General features: G+C 41.8%; 1 protein-coding gene across 6 annotated transcripts in view; it reads left to right on the top strand.

Annotated features, from left to right (window-relative positions):
• The window catches only part of CNIH3 (cornichon family AMPA receptor auxiliary protein 3), a 336,804-nt gene that overhangs the window by 131,928 nt on the left and 190,353 nt on the right, over positions 1-14,523 (top strand). The window lies entirely within an intron of this gene.

The following is a 14,523-nucleotide window of genomic DNA, read 5'->3' as shown; positions in this document are numbered from 1 at the left end:
CAGAGTCATTTCTACTCTTTCTATACAGTTTGGGTTCTAGGCAGACAGTTTTACTTCAGAGGATGTTTCTATTAATAATACCTTCTGTTTTCCACTTGTTTTGTTTTAAAAAATTATGCATATGCTTTATCATGTGATGAAATTAACTTATTTGTGATTGGTGTCACCCAGGCTGGAGTGCAGTGGCCCAATCATAGCTCATTATAACCTTGTACTCATAAGCTCAAGGGATTCTTCTGCCTTAGCCTTCCAAGTAGTTAGAACTACAGGCATGTGCCACCATGGCTGGCTAGTTTTTTTATTTTAAAAAATTTTGTAGAGATGGGGTCACACTATGTTATCCAGGCTGATCTCAAACTCGTGACCTCAAGCAATACTCTCGCTTGGTCTCCTAATATACTGGGATTATAGGCATGAGCCACTGCATCCGTAATTATTTTTTTTAAAGAATTCCCTTTACAGAACATTGAGAAACATAACACAATTAAGATAAATGTATAAAATATGTTAGTAAGGTATTTTGAATTATTATAAAGCAAACACTTGGGTCAAAAATAGTCTATTGCCAGGATTCCAGTAGACCCTGCATACCTCTTCCCAAATATACAATTTTTCTCTCCCTAAAGGTAACCACTATCCTGGCCTTCATGGTTATCATGTCCTTGCATTCTTTCCAATAGTTTTGCCACCTAGGTATGAATCGCTAAATATGATATTTTATTTTCACCTATTTTTGAACTTTATATATTTATAACCTTATATAATCATAAAATATGTGTCACTCAGCCTTGTATTTGTGAAATTTATCTACATCGTTGGGGGTATTTTTGATGCATTAATTTTCACTATGGTATGCCATGAAATGAACAGTTTTACTGTTGGACATTTGCTTCATATTAATAATAGTGAGTAATGCGGCTATGAACATTCTTGGGCATGGCTTTTCATGTGTATATCCTAAATTATGTTAAACTACTTCTAGGCACTTCCAAACCTAGGAGTGGAATTTCTGGGTAACAGGGTAAGCAATATCGTAGCAGATTTTGCAAACAGTTTTCCAAAGTGGTGGAATCATTTTACATACTCTTCAGTAGCACATAGGAATTTCTGTTGCTCCTCATTGTTTTCAGCACTTTGTGTTATCTTTTAATCAGGACTCTCCAACCCCTGGTACCAGTCTGTGGCCTGTTAGGAACTGGGCCCCACAGCAGGAGGCAAGCAGTGGGTAAGCAAGCTTCATCTGCATTTAGAGCTGCTCCCCATTGCTTGCATTAAGGCCTGAGCTCTGCCTCCTTGTAGATCAGTGGTGGCATTAGATTCTTATAGAAGCATGAACTCTATTGTGAACTGTGTATGTGAGGGATCTAAGTTACATGCTCCTTTTAAGAATCTAAGCCAGGGACAGTGGCTCACACCTGTAATCCCAGCACTTTGGGAGGCCCAGGTGGGAGGATCACCTGAGGTTGGGACCAGCCTGACCAACACGGAGAAACCCCATCTCTACTAAAAATATAAAATTATATGGGAATGGTGGTGCATGCCTGTAATCTCAGCTACTCAGGAGGTTGAGGCAGGAGAATCGCTTGAACCTAGGAGGTGGAGGTTGCAGTGAACTGAGATTGTGCCGCTGCACTCCAGCCTGGGCAACAGGAATGAAACTCTATCTCAAGAAAAAAAAAAGAGAAGGGGACTCAAGATGGCACGGTGAGAACAACCCAGGATTGAAGCTCTCAGTGAATGTTTGGAGAGGGTGAGTCAGGGCCGCATTTCCAGACGGATCTTTGTTGCCCACAGAACGGGGAAATTCCCAGGTATAAAAGAGACACGGGACGCCAGGCAGTGGTTTTGGCTGGTGCAGCTGGCGGCCGGTGCTGTAGTGCAGCGGCGCTACACAGAGCTCTGCACAAAGCGCACTGCTCCAGGTGCCCTGTTGAACTGGCAATCTGAGACTTGAGAGGGCTGAACTTGAGACTGAACGGGACTTGGACAGTAAGCCAGGCCAGGAGATTCCAGGGAAAAAAAGTTTGGGGTAGGGCAGAGGGACAAACAAAATGGCAACTCCAAATGCTCCAGGTGAAGAGGTTCCCTGAGGGCACAGCTGAACCCAGGACGGTGCAGCTCTGTGGGGGAGGGGCGTCCGCCATTACTGAGGCAATCCGCTCCTACTGAGGTACACGCCCATTGCTGATGCAGCCTGCCGTTGCCGAGGCAACCTGCTACAACAGAGAGACTCCGCCTCAGGGTGTAGCCCGTGGCAGCAGGGCAAGACCGCAGCAGCAGGGCAGAGCCTGCAGCAACAGGGCGAACCTCACACCAGCAGAGCGGAACCTCGGCAGGCAAATAGTGACTAGATTGCCTCCTAGCTGGGCAGGACAGCACAACGGACACTCACAAAGAAAGCCCCAACCCCCCGAGACAGAGCATCTGAGAAAAAAAGGGTTTTTTTAAATGAGTTCTGCTGCAGCAGAATTAATAGCAGCCTAACAGCCCTGAATGAACAACAGAGCTCACAGCTCAGCACTTGAGCTCCTATAAAGTACAGACTGTCTCCTCAAGCAGCTCCCTGACCCCTCTATATCCAAAAGACTGACATTTGGCAGGCATCATTCTGGGACAAAGATAGCAGAAAAGAAACTGGAAGCATCCCTCACTGTTCCACAGCTGCTATAGGTGCACCCCAGACAAGCAGGGCCTGGAGTGGACCTCAGCAGTTGTACAGTGGAGGGACTAGACTGGTAGAAGGAAAACCAAGTAACAGAAATACTTCATCATCAACAATCTGGGCGTCCACTCAGAGACCCAACCGAAAAGTCAGCAACTACACAGACGACAAGTGGATAAATCCACAAAGATGGGAAGAAACCAGTGCAAAAAGAAGGAAAACACCCAAAACCAGAACACTTCGCCCCCTAGAAAGGACCAAAACTCCTCATCAGCAAGGGAACAAAGCTGGACGGAGAATGAGAGTGACGAAATGGCGGAACTAGACTTCAGAAGGTAGATAATGAGAAACTTGTGAGCTAAAAGAACATATTGTAAATCAATGCAAAGAAACTAAGAACCTTGAAAAAAGATTTGAAAAAGATTCGAGGAAATGATAACAAGAATGGATAACTTAGAGAGGAATATGAATTAATTAAAGGACCTGAAAACCACAATACGAGAACTTCACGAAGCATGCACAAGTTTCAACAGCCGAATTGACCAAGCAGAAGAAAGAATATCAGAAGTCGAAGATCAACTCAATGAAATAAAATGAGAAACCAAGATTAGAGAAAAAAATGCAAAAATGAATGAACAAAGTCTCCAAGAAATGTGGACTATGTGAAGAGACCTAACCTATGTTTGATAGGTCTACCAGAATGTGACGAAGAGAATGAATCCAAGCTGGAAAATACTCTTCAGGACATTATCCAGGAAAATCTCCCCCACCTAGCAAGACAGGCCAACACTCAAATGCAGGAAATACAGAGAACACCACAAAGATATTCCGCAAGAAGAGAAACCCCAAGGCACATAATCGTCAGATTGACCAGAGATGATATGAAGGAGAAAATACTAAGGGCAGCCAGAGAGAAAGGTCGGGTCACCCACAAAGGGAAGCCCATCAAACTCACAGCAGATCTCTCGGCAGAAACTCTACAAGCCAGAAGAGAGTGGGGGCCAATATTCAACATCCTTAAAGAAAATAACTTTCAACCCAGAATTTCATATCCAGCCAAACTGAGCTCATAAGTGAAGGGAAAATAAAATTTTCTGCAAACAAGCAAGTACTCAGAGATTCTGTCACCACCAGGCCTGCTTTACAAGAGCTCCTGAAAGAGGCACTACACATAGAAAGGAACAACCAGTACCAGCCATTCCAAAATCACACTAAATGCTAAAGAGCATCAACATAATGAAGAATCAACTTCAACTAACGGGCAAAACAGCCAGCTAGCATCAAAATGGCAGTATCAAATTCACACATAACAATATTAACCCTAAATGTAAATGGACTAAATTCACCAATCAAAAGACACAGACTGGCAAATTGGATAAAAACCCAAAACCCATCAGTGTGCTGTATCCAGGAAACCCATCTCACATGCAAGGATACACAAAGGCTCAAAATAAAGGGATGGAGGAAGATTTACCAAGCAAATGGAGAGCAAAGAAAAGCAGGAGTTGCAATTCTCATCTCTGATAAAATAGACTTTAAAGCAACAAAGATCAAAAGAGACAAAGAAGGCCATTACATAATGGTAAAAGGATCAATACAATAAGAAGAGCTAACGATCCTAAATATATATGGACACAATACAGGAGCACCCAGATACATAAGGCATGTTCTTAATGATTTGCAAAGAGACTTAGACTCCCACACAATAATAGTGGGAGACTTTAACACTCCACTGTCAATATTAGACAGATCAACCAGACAGAAAATCAACAAGGATATCCAGGGCTTGAACTCAGACCTGGAACAAGCAAACCTGATAGACATTTACAGAACTCTCCACCCCAAATCCACAGAATATACATTCTTCTCAGCACCACATCACACCTACTCTAAAATTGACCACATAATTTGAAATAAAGCACTCCTAAGCAAATGCAAAACAACTGAAATCATAACAAACCGTCTCTAAGACCATAGTGCAATCAAGTTAGAACTCAGAATTCAGAAACCAACCCAGAACTGCACAGCTTCATGGAAATTGAACAACTGGCTCTTGAATGTTGACTGGATAAACAATGAAATGAAGGTAGAAATAAAGAAGTTCTTTGAAACCAATGAGAACAAAGACACAACATGCCAGAATCTCTGGGACACATTTAAAGCAGTCTCTAGAGGAAAATATATAGCAATAAGTGCCCATATGAGGAGAATGGAGAGATTCAAAATTGACACCCTATCGTCAAAATTGAAAAACCTAGAGGAGCAAGATCAAAAAAACTCAAAACCTAGCAGAAGACAAGAAATAACTAAGATCAGAGCTGAACGGAAGGAAATAGAGACATGAAAAACCCTTCAAAAAATCAGTAAATCCAAGAGCTGGTTTTTTGAAAAGATCAACAAAATAGACAGACCACTAGCCAGATTGGTTAAAAAGAAAAGAGAAAACAACCAAATAGATGCAATAAAAAATGATAAAGGGGAAATCACCACAGATTCCACAGAAATTCAAACCATCATCAGAGAATATTACAAACAACTCTATGCACATAAACTAGTAAACCTGGAAGAAATGCATAAATTCCTGGACTCCTGTGTCCTCCCAAGCCTAAACCAGGAGGAAGCTGAAACTATGAATAGACCAATAACAAGGTCAGAAGTCGAGGCAGCAATTAAGAGCCTACCACACAAAAAAAGCCCAGGTCCAGATGGGTTCACAGCCGAATTCTACCAGACACACAAAGAGGAGCTGGTACCATTCCTTCTGAAACTATTCCAAATAATCCAAAAAGAGGGAATCCTTCCCAAATAATTTTATGAGACAAATATCATCCTCATACCAAATCCCGGCAGAGACCCAACAAGAAAAGAAAACTTCAGGCCAATATCCATGATGAACATAGATGCAAAAATCTTCAATAAAATATTGGCAAGCCGATTGCAACAGCAAATCAAAACACTTATTCATCATGATCAAGTAGGATTTATCCCGGGGATGCAAGGCTGGTTCAACATACGCAAGTCGATCAACGTAATTCACCACATAAACAGAACCAAAAACAAAAACCACATGATTATCTCAATTGACACAGAGCAGGCATTCGACAAAATTCAACAGCCCTTTATGCTGAAAACCCTGAATAAACTCAGTATCGTTGGAACGTATCTCAAAGTAATAAAAGCTATTTACGACAAACAAACAGCCAATATCATACTGAATGGGCAAAAACTGAAAGCATTCCCTATGAAATCTGGCACTAGACAAGGATGCCCTCTTTCACCACTCCTATTCAATATAGTACTGGAAGTTCTAGCCACAGCAATCAGGCAAGAAAAAGAAATAAAGGGCATTCAAATAGGAAAGGTGGAAGCCAAATTGTCACTATTTGCAGATGACATGATAGTATACCTAGAAGACCCCATCACTGCAGCCCAAAAACTCCTGAAACTGATAAGCAACTTCAGCAAAGTCTCAGGATATAAAATCAATGTGCAAAAATCACAAGCATTCCTCTACACCAATAACAGACTTAAAGAAAGCCAAATAAAGAACGAACTGCCATTCACAATTGCTACAAAAAGAATAAAATACCTTGGAATACAACTCACAAGGAACGTAAGGGACCTCTTCAAGGAAAACTACAAATCGCTGCTCAACGAAATAAGAGAGGACACAAACAGATGGAGAAACATTCCATGTTCATGGTTAGGAAGAATTAATATCGTGAAAATGGCTATACTGCCCAAAGTAATTTACAGAATCAACGCTATCCCCATCAAGCTACCATTGACTTTTTTCACAGAACTGGAGAAAACCACCATGAACTTCATATGGAACCAAAAGAGAGCCCGCATAGCCAAGTCAATTCTAAGCAAAAAGAACACAGCGGGGGGCACCACACTACCGGATTTCAAACTATACTACTAGGCTACAGTAATCAAAACAGCATGGTACTGGTACCAAAACACAGATATAGACCAATGGAACAAAACAGAGGCATCGGAGGCAACACAACATATCTACAACCATACAATCTTTGATAAACCTGACAAAAACAAGCAATGGGGAAAGGATTCCCTGTTTAATAAATGGTGTTGGGAAAACTGGCTAGCCATGTGCAGAAAGCAGAAACTGGGCCCCTTCTCGACACCTTACACTAAAATTAACTCCAGATGGATTAAAGACTTAAACATAAGACCTGGCACGATAAAAACCCTAGAAGGAAATCTAGGCAAAACCATCCAGGACATAGGAGTAGGCAAGGACTTCATGAACAAAACACCAAGAGCATTGGCAACAAAAGCCAAAATAGACAAATGGGACCTAATCAAATTTTACAGCTTCTGCACAGCAAAAGAAACAGTCATTAGAGTGAATCGGCAACCAACAGAATGAAAAAAATGTTTGCAGTTTACCCATCTGACAAAGGGCTGATACCCAGAATTTACAAAGAACTCAAACAGATTTACAGGAAAAAAACAAACAAGCCCATTCAAAAGTGGGCAAAGGATATGAACAGACACTTTACGAAAGAAGACATACATGAGGCCAACAATCATATGAAAAAATGCTCATTGTCACTGGTCATCAGAAAGATGCAAATCAAAACCACATTGAGATACCATCTCATGCCAGTTAGAATGGCGATCATTAAAAAATCTGGAGACAACAGATGCTGGAGAGGATGTGGAGAAAAAGGAACACTTTTACACTGTTGGTGGGAGTGTAAATTAGTTCAACCATTGTGGAAGACAGTGTGGCGATTCCTCAAGGCCTTAGAAATAGAAATTCCATTTGACCCAGGAATCCCATTACTGGGTATATATCCAAAGGAGTATAAATGGTTCTACTATAAGGACACATGCACACGAATGTTCATTGCAGCATTGTTTACAATAGCAAAGACTTGAATTAACCCAAATGCCCATCGATGATAGACTGGATTGGGAAAATGTGGCACATGTACACCATGGAATATTATGCAGCAATCAGAAATGATGAGTTTGTGTCGTTTGTAGGGACATGGATGAATCTGGAGAACATAATTCTCAGCAAACTGACACAAGAACAGAAAATGAAATACCGCATATTCTCACTCATAGGCAGGTGATGAAAAATGAGAACACATGGACACAGGGAAGGGAGTACTAAACACTGGGGTCTATTGGGGGGAAAAGCGGAGGGCCAGTTGGAGGGGAGCTGGGGTGTGATAGCCTGGGGAGAAATGCCAAATGTGGATGAAGGGGAGAAAGGAAGCAAAACATACTGCCATGTGTGTACCTATGCAACTGTCTGGCATGTTCTGCACATGTACCCTGAAACCTAAAATGCAATAAAATATTAAAAAAAAGAAAAAAGAAGAGAGAATCTAATGCCTGATGATCTGTCACTGTCTCCCATCACCTTCATATGGGATTATCTAGTTGCACGAAAACAAGCTCAGGACTCCCACAGATCTACATTATGGTGAGTTGTATAATTCTCTCATCATATATTACAATTTAATAATAATAGAAATAAAGTACACAATATACGTAATGCATTTGAAGCATCCTGAAGCCATTCCCTTGAATGCCTGATCCTTGGTCTGTGGAAAAACTGTGTTTCATGGAACCAGTTTCTGGTGCCAAAAAGTTTGGTGACTGTTGTTTTCGATGTTAACCACTCAGTATGTGTTGAGTGTATCTCACTGTGGTTTCAATTTGCATTTCCGTTGTGATTAATGATATTCAGCACCTGTGTGTGTTTACTGGCCATTGCATGGCCTCTTTTATAGAAGACCAGTTTGAATTTCTTACCCTTTGTTCTACTGGATTCTGTTATTTCATTTTTGATTAACTTTGAGCAGTTTTTATGAGAGTCTGATTATGAGCCTCTTCTTGATTATATGTATTAAAACGACACTCTCCCACTCTTGTTTGTCTGTTCACTCTTCTGCTTATCGAAACAAAAGCTCTTAATTTTGGCAAATAAAAATTCTTAACTTTAATAGTGCATCTCTCTTTTCCTTTATGGTTTATGGGCTTCCTTTCTCAGTCATGAATTCTCCTATATGTAATTTTCTAAAAGCTTTATTGTTTCATACTTCAATCTACAATCTACCTGGAGCTGATTTCTGTGAGTGGTGTGAGAGGGAGTCAAGTCTCAGTTTTTGCCTTTATCTATCCATTTCATTTAGTACTTGAGAAGCTGTCTTTTTCTCATTACTCTGATCTTTATGCTGGGGCTACTTTTCCCTAAGCTGCCCCTGTCCCTCAATGACCTGTTGAAGGTACTGAAGCGGGGCCAATTCTGCTTGATGTGGGCTCTTCTAATGGGAACCTGTGCTTGGATGCTACCCATCAGCCAAACCACACTTTCTTGGAACTGCAGATTGGTCTGAGGCTCTTCCTACCGGTCTTCTTTCCCTCCTGTCATGGTGTCAGATAGGTGTGGTCTGAAATCTCCCCCTGCCTAAGCATGCTCTCTCCCCCTTTATCCTCCCCAAGTATCTCCCTCCAAAAATATCTTGCATGTCTTGCTCATCTTGACATCTGCTAATTGGAGGACCTGAATTGACATAGAGTGAGTAGATCCTAGAATAAGAGAGTCATGCTTCAGTGACAATGGGACAAAGGGCTTGGCTAAGTTCAGGGCAAAAGAGAATGAATATGGAGAATGGATTGAAGGACTTTCTCAAAGAAGAGTGCATGGAAACTTGTGTCCGGCAATGTAGAAGGCAAGAGAAGGGGTGGAGTTGAAGACAGTTCTAACATTGGGACTCAATCATCATGTCACTGAAAATGAGCTCATTTCAGGCAACTATTATGATACTACTTCTATACTAATTAAGGGATTTTGGGGAAACAATTTAATAACAATGTTGTTACTTTTGTATTGGGCTTCAACAGTTTACTAGATGAATTTATACATCATCTCATTTATTCTTTAATGGGACTTTGGAATACAAGGGAAAGGGAAGCACTTAAATGAGGTCCTGTTTGACTCTCCCTTCCGGGGTCTTCATTGCTGACCCTTCCACTCCAGACTCTTTTCACTTCTGTTTCCAAGGGTTGAAATCACTAAATCACTCAGATTAGGCCATCTGCAGTCAAGATAAAAGGTCAGGGTGATGTTAGCCTGTGATGAGATGGTGTGTGGTCAAAGAGGGTTTTTTTTTAGGCTCTGTCAAGGCTGAAAAATGGGGGTTTAGGGGAGAAAGTGTAAATTAATGGGATATACATTGATTTGGCTGGGGATAGCTTATTTTATAATACTTAGGGATGGTGACTGATACAGTTTGGATTTTTGTTCCTCCAAATCTCATGTTGAAATTTGATCCCCAGTGTTGGAGATGGGGCCTAATGGGAGGTGTTTGGGTCATGGGGGCAGATCCCTCGAGAATGGCTTGGTGCCCTCTCCATCATAATGAGTGAGTGCTCACTCTACTAGTTCACATGACAGTGGTTGTTCAAAAGAGCGTGACATTCCTTTCCTCCTCACTGTCTGTCTCTTGCTCTTTCCCTCACCCTGTGGCACACTGCTCTCCTTTCTCTTCCACTGCAACTGAAAGCTTCTTGAGGTCCTCACCAGGAGCAGATGCTGGCGCCATGCTTCTTGTATGGACTGCAGAACCAAGAGCCAAATAAACCTCTTCTGTTTATAAATTACCCAGTCTCAGGTATTCCTTTATAGCAACATAAAATGAACTAATATATTCACCCCACAGTGGGGTGAAGTGTTGATTTTTGGGGGATCATGCATAAATTATATCACTGTCAGAGAAGGGGAGAGAAGGACAATAGAAAGCAGAACCATGTAGAGAAGGAATGATCATTATGGGTGGGTTGGCAGAAGAAGGACAATACTATATTTTAGATGGTGTTTGTGTGTGTGTGTGTGTGTGTGTGTGTGTATTCTAGCCTCAGGGAGAGTAAGAAAAGAATTTGGTGGTGGGAAGAGAATAGTGAAAGAGATGTTGGAATCAGAAAGATTCTAAAGAACTTTAGGGTACTTAAGATTGGTAGCCATTAACGTAGGCTCCATCAGCTAGCCAGTATTAAGCATCTCCTGTGGCTGCTGTTCACTACTGATGGGACAGATGTTGTGTCTTAGGGAAGGGAGCCAGACTTGGAAGCTCCTTCTATTCTAGGATTGGACAGACAGGTATTTATTTAAAAGAACCAGATGGTTCAAAGGAGTTTCTAATTTTATACTGTCGGGCATCAGGTTTCAAACTAAATTTGGGCTCTGCCTTCCAGCTTTCCTGTTGGCCCCGGATTGAGAATAGCCTCCTGTTTTACCAGCCATCTGGTCCCTCCAGATCTCTGCTGCTGAGTGACATCTCCAAATGTCTCCCCGCAGAGAGGACAGAATCTTAAACAAAATCTACAGGGCAAAGATACATTTTTCTAATAGGTGAGATCCTGGAGAGGAATAGGTCCCCATGTTGAAAGGACCATGTGATGTGAGTCACACTGTGTTTGATGTGATAAGTGGCTTCTTGAGCAGTCACATGTTGAGGTGTGCACTGTACTGGATAGTCCATGCCTGTGTTTCTAGATCTTTGATTTTCTAGGATTTCCTTTTCTAAATAAGTGGGCTCTTGTTCTAATAATTCATCACTTAGTATCAATAACTGTTCATAAATGCCCACTGTGTGCTAGATATTGGTGGCACATCTACCTCTGGTCTTCTAAAATGACAAAAAATAGAGAATGATTTAACTCTAACCATGACATTAATCTTTTGAGGACAATAATCCATTATTATTTTCAGCAGGACCGTCTCTGGACAGAAGAGGCTAAGGCCATCCCCAGGGCTTGCTTTGTCTGCAGTGCAAGACAAGTCGCACTATGAAGTCTCTTTGCTTCCTATTCTCAACCCCTCCACTGGCAACCCAGCATTTTTATCAGGTCAAAGTGAATGACAAGGGCTAACTTGAAGAGGATGAGAAGTCACACAATGCATCCATGTGACCCGGAGGGCTCACTAGACTTGGATGGAGGTGTTACCGCTTGGTTTGGTGAAGTCTGGGGTTTACAGACTTAGGGCACAAATGTGAGCCTCAGGCCCTTCCTTCTAAGCAGCAGATGGCAGAGCACCTCAATGCACTCTGCCAGCTGCCCAGTCCATGTGCCTGGTGGGATTGTCCTGCTCTGCTTTCCACAAGGATGGCTTTGTCTGCCGGAAAGAATAATCATAACTGAAACAAATGTGTACTTGGATAGATACCTGGATAGATACAGCTTAGTTGGCTCCTGACAGGTTTCTGGCTAGGAGAGCCTGAGCAGCTACAGTGGGAAGGTAGATGCTGTAGGACCAGACAGATGGTGGGTAGCTGTCATCCACTGCATCCTGGTCCCCTTCAGTCTCACATTACAAATGACCCAAAGGATATGTGTGAACAGATTTGAAAATTAAAAAAGTTCAGTTGATTACATTTATCACAGGTTTTCTCAATAACAGGCAGGCAATAAAACTGGTCGCCATTCCCTCAAATAGATTTTGCAATGCTTGGGGTCTCCTTTTAATATAAAATGGAGGAGTTGCTAGGAGTAGCAGATCTGAGCACATGTCTCTGTCTAGTAGGTTTTTTCTTGCAAAAAGTCTTATAGTTATGGCTTAAGTTCTCATTGCCCAACTGTATACTCTGAGTCATTGTCCTGTCACAGCCATATTTCTGGCTGGCATTGTATCTGCAACCAAGAGTGTGATTGCAAGAACACAAGGCACTGTGGAAAAGATAGATGAGATTTGTGAGTCAGGAATTCTGCTCATAAGGTCTGAGGCTGTTCATTTCCTGGGTTTGTCCAGGGGACCTTAAGCCATGGAAAGCATAATACTTAGGGATGGTAAACCTGGCACCACCCTGCTTGCATTCTTTGCTCCAGGCATTCTGATCTAGTTGTCCTTCTCTGTATCCCATGCTTGCTCCCTGAGCCCCAACACCTACTGTTCTCTAGATTGGGGCTTTCTCTAGCTTCATCCTCCCCTCCCTCAGCCCACTATGCACTCGGTCAGGCCAACTGGTCTTACTCTGCAGTGGAGTCTGAGGTTTGCTGTTGCTTCCTGTGGGGAGGCTTTTCTGAGCCCCCAAGCCTGGTGCTGTGTGCTCCTGTAGCAGCCCCTGCTTCTTCTGTACACCATGTATTGCCAACTTGCTTCTGACTTTTCCCTACAAGCTACATTCTCCATGAGGTAGGGAATTATGTGTTTATTTCTCCCAGAACAGAGCCTGGTGCACAGTGGGTGCTCAGTGGTTGAGTGGATGAATGGGCCTCAGTGATCCTTTGCTTCCCTCACACTGAGAAGGTCTGGTCAGCTCGTTTCCCTTTCTCCTCTCCCTTGTTTCTTGCTGACTCTTCTGGAGCACCAGTGAAAACATAGTCCTTGCCTGGCTTTCTGTTTTTTTTTTTCCCCTCCCCATTGCTTTAATTAACTTAGAAATTCATTGGACACTCAGACAAAAGATAGAATTTGATTGTCTCTATAGTATACCTGGATGCCACTTCTCTGAAGTCTGTTGGAATGAAGTAATGAAACCTTGTATGTTTTGTTTGTTTTCCAGCTGCCTCCTGGTTATAAAGCAAAGCAAAACTAGAGAGAAGACCAATGCCAGAGCCTTTGTTACTAAAATGTCAGCATTTCTTGCAACTCTCTTTGGTTTGGGGCTCTTTTGTGTCACAGATGTTTTCAAATAGATCTGGAGATTTACAGCATTTTGACCAGAAGATACCCTGAGAGCAGGCAGTGAGAAGATCACTCTTTTCTCCTGGTCTGCCTTTTGTATTAGGTTGGTGCAAAAGTGGCTGCATTTTTGCCATTAAAATTATTTTTGCAGCAACCTAAATAGAACGTGTGATGATGCAGAGCACCCAAACGAGAGAGTGTGCGACTGTGCAGGCATCCACTATGCCTCAATGTTTATTTCTTCCAGCTTAGGGGTGTGGCTTCCCTTGTCATAGTTTCACAAAAGGATTATTTCCTAGTTAAAAAGAGAATCACACAGGTAGAAATCAAGGTGGGGGAAAAGATGAAACAACTGTAGGTGTACAAATGACCCCATTGAGATGTTGTAAGATTGAGAACCAGGAGTAGGGGAGCCTTGTTAGTCTCTGACTTACAGACCTTGAATCTGATCCGGAGGCATTCTTCCATCTAAGAGCAATTATTGGAGTTGAAAGAAAACCACTTAGTTTTACTCAAATTTGTTTAAAAATATTTATAATGAGGGTGGGTGTGGTAGCTGATGCCTGTAATCCCAGCACTTTGGGAAGCTGAGGAGGGCAGATCAGGAGGTCAGGAGATTGAGACCATCCTGGCCAACATGGTGAAACCCTGTCTTCACTAAAAACACAAAAATTAGCTGGGCATGGTGGTGTGCGCTTGTAAGCCCAGCTACTCAGGAGCCTGAGGCAGGAGAATCACTTCAACCTGGGAGGCAGAGGCTGCAGTGAGCCGAGGTCATGCCGCTGCCCTCCAGCCTGGCAAGACTTGGTCTAAAAATACATATTTATACACACATACACATATATTCATAATGAAACAAGATATTTATATACACACACACACATTCATAATGAAACAAGATATTTATACACACACATATTCATAATGAAACGATATTTATATACACACACACATTCATAATGAAACAAGATATTTATATACGCACACACACATATTCATAATGAAACAAGATATTTATATACACACATATATTCATAATGAAACAAGATATTTATATACACACACACATATTCATAATGAAACAAGATATTTATATACACACACACACACACACACACACATATTCATAATGAAACAAGATATTTATACACACACACACATATTCATAATGAAACAAGAATTAGAAGAAGAA

This window comes from Callithrix jacchus, chromosome 19 (genome assembly GCF_049354715.1).
Source record: "Callithrix jacchus isolate 240 chromosome 19, calJac240_pri, whole genome shotgun sequence".
Taxonomy (NCBI): domain Eukaryota; kingdom Metazoa; phylum Chordata; class Mammalia; order Primates; family Cebidae; genus Callithrix; species Callithrix jacchus.
Note: the sequence above shows the minus strand (reverse complement) of the source record. Positions and strands in the feature narration are given on the sequence as shown.